General features: G+C 33.3%; 1 non-coding gene across 1 annotated transcript; it reads right to left on the bottom strand.

The window, feature by feature from the left end:
• Nucleotides 1-498: 498 nt before the first annotated feature.
• On the bottom strand, nt 499-605 carry LOC133780746 (small nucleolar RNA R71). Its single transcript, XR_009869564.1, has one exon. It is a non-coding gene; the product is annotated as a small nucleolar RNA R71 (small nucleolar RNA).
• Between the last annotated feature and the right edge of the window lie 5134 nt (nt 606-5739).

Raw genomic sequence — 5739 nt, 5'->3', positions numbered from 1 at the left:
TTATAGTATAATAAATATTATCCTCAATATCAGTCATATTAATCAAACCTTAGGTTTAAAATTAATATTCCTATACTATAGGTTAAACTTAGAAAATCTACAAGTACTACTATGAGTGTCCAAATAAATCCCGGTCTGAACCAAAAATCCACAGTCATAAAGATAATACTATTGTTACTATTATACTACTATCTAACTTAGCTAAGTAACGTTCTTGGACTCTACACCAACAATATTACAAATGGTGTAGTTTGTTGTTCAGTTTGGGGGTTGCCCACGAAAGAGCCTAATTTTCACATAGCCAATTTCCTGGAGCTATGTGCAACATTTAAGATTACTGGGGTGAGTGACGATGTGATTAGACTTAAATTATTCCCATTTTCTCTATGAGACTGGGCGAAGAGTTGGCTAATTTCACTGCAAGCTAATTCTCTCACAACATGGGAGGAGTTAGCCCATAAGTTCTTAGCAAAGTTTTTCCCTCCAGCAAATGCTGCAAAGTTGAGTGGGGAAATTAACAATTTCTACCAGACAAAAGGGGAATCATTGTATGAAGCATGGGAAATATTTAAAGAGTTGTTAAGAAATTTCCCACATCATGGAATAGAGAAGTGGATGCTTGTCCATAATTTTTATAATGGGTTGAATGGTACTACTTGTACCATAATAGATGATGCAGCAGGAATTGCGTTCATGAGCAAGAGTGCTAATGAGGTGTATGAATTGCTAAAGGAGATGAGAATGAATAACTACCAGTGGCCAACTAAAAGGAGACAAACCAAGAAGGTGGCTTGTATGATTGAATTAGATCCCATCACAATGCTTACAGTGCAAGTGGCAGCTTTAATGAAGCAGTTACAATAGAGCAACATGTCAGCTCAAACCATGCAAGTACCGAGTTTATGTGGGGCATGTGGGAGTGCTCATCCATTGAATCAGTGTCTTGCCATGGATATGAATAATATACCTATGGAACAAGTCCAAGCTATAGAAAATTTTTGAAGACCAACTAACAACCCCTTTTTGATGTCATATAACCAAGGGTGGAGGAATCATCCTAAATACTATTGGAAAAATAATCAATTTGCACAACAACCTTTCCCACAAAGTCAACAAAAATTTCTACCTCCACAGCCACAACCACATCAGCCAACACATATGAAACAACCTAAAGTACATCCCGATGTACTAAACCAGTTCATGACAGAAACTAGGGCATCTATCAAGAGTTTGGAGACTCATATGGGGCAATTGGCTACTTTGATGACAAATTGTGCTTAAGGGAACTTAACAAGCACTACTGAGGTAAACCCCAAAGAACAGTGCCATGCAATGTCCTTGAGGAGTGGCAATGAGTTAAAAGAGCCAAAAGTAGCTGATAAGGAGACAAAGTTAAGTGGGCCTAATGTTACTGAGAATTAAAGAAGCAGCCAGAAATAAGTATAGATCACCATATAAAGATCCCATATCCTCAGAGGCTTCAAAAGAATAAGCCTGATAAGCAGTTTTCTAAGAAAGCTACACATCAATATCTCGTTTGTTGAGGTACTTGAACAAATGCCAAGTTATGTGAAGTTTATGAAAGAAATTTTGTCAAAGAAAAGGAAGCTGGGTGACTATGAGACAGTGGCACATACTGAGAAGTGCAGTGCGATACTTCAAAAGAAGCTACCTCCCAAGCTTAAAGATCCTGGTAGATTCAATATTCCATGTTCTATAGGGGGCTCAGTGGTGACAAAGGCTTTATGTAATTTAGGGTCTGGTGTGAATCTATTGCTTCTATCAATCTTTCGAAAGTTGAATTTGGGAGAAGCTCGGCTTACTACTGTGTCTTTGCAGATGGCAGAGAGATCAATAAAACATCCTCTTGGAATGATTGAGGATGTATTGGTGAAAGTGGATAAATTCATCTTTCCTGCGGACTTTATTATTCTAAATATGGAGGAAGATGAAAATATTCTAATAATACTTGGAAGGCCATTCTTGGCTACTGGTAGGACTTTAATCGATGTACAAAAGAGTGAGTTAAAGTTGCGAGTGCAAAAAGAGGAGGTAATATTTAATGTTTTTGCTGCAACGAAAGTTCCAACTTGTTGTAGAGTTGACATGGTAAAACGAGGAGAGAACAAGTTGGAAGTTTCTAAGAAAAGATCCATGGCTTATAGTGGAATGCGAAAAGTGTGTCACCGTTTAAAAAGGTTCTTTAGTGAGAGGATTCGAATGTTACATGAGTGGGGTAAAGTTACATGACTCTGGATTTTTAAGGACTTGCCACAAGGGATAGTTAGTGAGGACCTTGATGGGATATGCCTGCAAAAAGTTAACTTCTCCATGAGCTAGTATCTAGACTCCGCCTGAAGGAGTCTCTTACTTGTATAGTACACAGGGCGCTGGACGCAACCTTCCTCACGCACTAGGGAGACACTAATCAAATTCTTCGAAAAGCCATATAGAGGAGGAAGGGCTACCCATCCACGGGCTTAGTGAGGATCAGTGGGTTAGCCATGTGCTTCTTTAACTATTGGAATGTCTATTCGCACTCCTGCATCCATTCGAACCTCTGTCCTCCTCAGAGTATGTTGAAGAATGGTATGCACATAACATTTTCATTGGAGAAAAGCGAATTAGAGCTGCTATCCTCCAAGTGAGGCTCTGCACATCTTTATGCCTGTGGGGGGATGACATCTCAACCAAAGCTTTGATCTTCTCGGGGCACTAAATAGGCTCTAACTTCAGTTTTTACACATAAGGATATTGGGAAATACATAAAAAGCGAAGTTAAAGCTTTTAAAAGACTTTTTACTTTACTTTTTGGTTTGGCACTCATAGTAATTAAGCTATTACTTTGGTTATTTACGTAAAATGAAGTTAAAGGGTAATAGGTGGAGGCGCAGTTTTGCGAAAAAACATTACAGAACCCTTTAACTTTGGTTTTTTTTTTTTATCAAAAAATTGAATTTAAAGGTGCTTATATTCGCACCCCTTCGACTTCTCCCTCATTTCTGAAATGCTGAAACCTTCCAAACCGAGAGAAAAACCTCCATTTCCACTATGAGAAAAATGAGGGTTTCGCCATTTACCACTGTTTCCCCTAATTTTCTTCCAATTTATACCATCAATCTTGCTAGAAAACTCAAATATATCATAGAAACTTGGTTATTTTCAGTTTTGAGTGAAAAGATGGTGTCTTGACAATGGTGACATGTGGTGGTCGGAAATACCCATTGTTTTGGGTTTTTCAACGGATTTTCAGCTTCTATACAAAGTTTTGAGCTTTGTACTAGGTATGAATCGTTAAATAGATGTTTCCATGATTTATTGTTTATATATATATTATTTCAGATTTTTATATTTTTTGATAATGTATATGTGTTTATGGTTAATAATATTGTTTTAGAGTTGTATTTGATTATTTAAGAATGTATGTATCTTAAAAATGTGTTTGCGATAATTGTTTTTATTAATCCAAATTTAATATTAATGTATTACTAAGTTTCTAATTTATTTGATTTATTTTTGTATTTTATGATATGTTTTTATTTAGAACAATTATTTAGAAAATTAATGAAATTAATATTTTGTTGTTGTTAAAAAAAGTTAATATGTTGTTCTTATAATTAAAAAATATCTAGTAAAAAAAATTCATTTGTAAAATATAGCTTTAATGTTTAGATATGTTGTTGTTGTAAAAAGAATTGAAGTTAATATTTATTTAAAATAAAGTTTTATTTGTATAATATGCTTTATTGTTTGATACTAGTTATTATAAACTCAATAATTATAATATTTAATTTTGTTTAAATTATTTTTAGGAAGGTTATTGTTTTGGAGGTAATTTGGTTTTTCATTGGTGGTTACTAGCTTGAAGATTAATTTTAAGGTGAGTGAAAATTTTATTTTTATTTATTACTATTGCACATATTTATAGAATTATAGTTAAACCATATTGAATTTAGTGGAAATTAGGTTTGAAAATTAGTGAAGTAGGTTATGTGAAATTTGTGTGCTGCGGTGGTATAAGGATGAAATTATGCATGTTGATTATTGTGTTTGTTTGTGTTGAATTAATAGGTATGAAAGTTGAATATGTTATAGAATCAGAGGAAACTCTGCCCAATTTTTTTTAGGATTTATTAATTGATAAGGACAGAATTATGGTTGTTAATTATTGTGTTTGTTTGTGTTGAATTAATAGGTACCTATGAAATTGGAATATTTTATAGAAATAGAGGAAACTCTGCCCAATTTTTTTAGGATTTATTAATTGATAAGGACAGAAGTATGCTTGTTGATTATTATGTTTGTTTATGTTGAATTAATAGGTACTTATGAAATCAGAATATGTTATGGAAATAGAGGAAACTCTGCCCAATATTTTTTTTAGGATTTATTAATTGATAAGGACAAAATTATGCTTGTTGATTATTGTGTATGTTTGTATTTAATAAATAGGTACTTATGAAATTGAGATATGTTATAGAAACATAGGAAACTCTGCCCAATCTTTCTAGGATTTATTGATTGAACATGTTTTTTAATATTTGATATTTGTTTTTTAAAAATTAATAGGAATTTTTTTTATTATTATTATGGATAAATCGTCGATGATGAGAGGAGAGAAACACCAATTTCAAGATGGATTAAACAAATTTTTAGAATTTTGCATAAAGAATTGTAGTGATCATGAAATAATTCCTTGTCCATGTGTGGATTGTGTTAATGGATCAAAATGGAATATTACCATGATAAAAAGATCATGTATTTTACTGGAAAATCAATAGAAGCTATACTTCATGGCATTGTCATGGATAATTATCAAATAATGATCCATATCCATTAGGGAGGCAAGGGGTAGAGGATTTTGATTCTAATGATTTCGATTATCATCCTATGGAATTGCTTGATGAAGCTCAAGAGGAGTTTTTTGTTGATCCAGAAAAATTTGATAATTTGGTTAGAGATCCAATGGTTGCAACAAACTAAGATTACCTACAATGATGAAATTTTACAACATAAAAGCAGAAAATGCAGTGAGCGATAAATGTTTTTGTAACGATTTAGATTTTCAAGACTCGATAATGCAGAAATATAAATGTTTTCATTTGACAAAATGTTTCAAAAACCCGTATAAAAAAAGCTTTTTAAAAAGTTGTATGGCCATACTTAACATTTAATTACAACATATTTTATAAAGAGTAGAGTGAGCCTAGTTTAGGAAAATTACACAACATTTCTAAAAATAAAACGGCTTCCCTAAAAGGTCGGTCCACATGTACATTTGCAAGGTAGACTCCAGCGCTCACTACTCTGCCTTGCCCTTGTTCTTACCTACAGCAGGAAACAACTAGGTAAGCGAAAACGCTTAGTAAGTTCAACTTTAAAACAAAAGCATGTAGAGAATTAGGGTTACGGATCCATTCGAACCCTACACAATCAATTTTAAGTACACAAAGCGTCCTGAAAAACTTATGGTCATGCCTGATAACCAATGAAAAATTATTTCATATAACCAGATAAATTCCTGCACTCAGAAAATCCCAGAACAAGAAGATATATTATATCACAACTATATCTTATCCATAAATATATATATTCCTGCACTCAGAAAATCCCATAGCAAGTAGATATAATATATCACAATATAATTCGAGACCAACGCTCGACAATTTCCAACAATTCGGGGATAGCACACCTTTCAGCATAAATGCTAATCTGTAAGAGAGAATCGAGTCTCAACAC

Source organism: Humulus lupulus, chromosome 5, assembly GCF_963169125.1.
Source record: "Humulus lupulus chromosome 5, drHumLupu1.1, whole genome shotgun sequence".
Lineage (NCBI taxonomy): Eukaryota > Viridiplantae > Streptophyta > Magnoliopsida > Rosales > Cannabaceae > Humulus > Humulus lupulus.
Note: the sequence above shows the minus strand (reverse complement) of the source record. Positions and strands in the feature narration are given on the sequence as shown.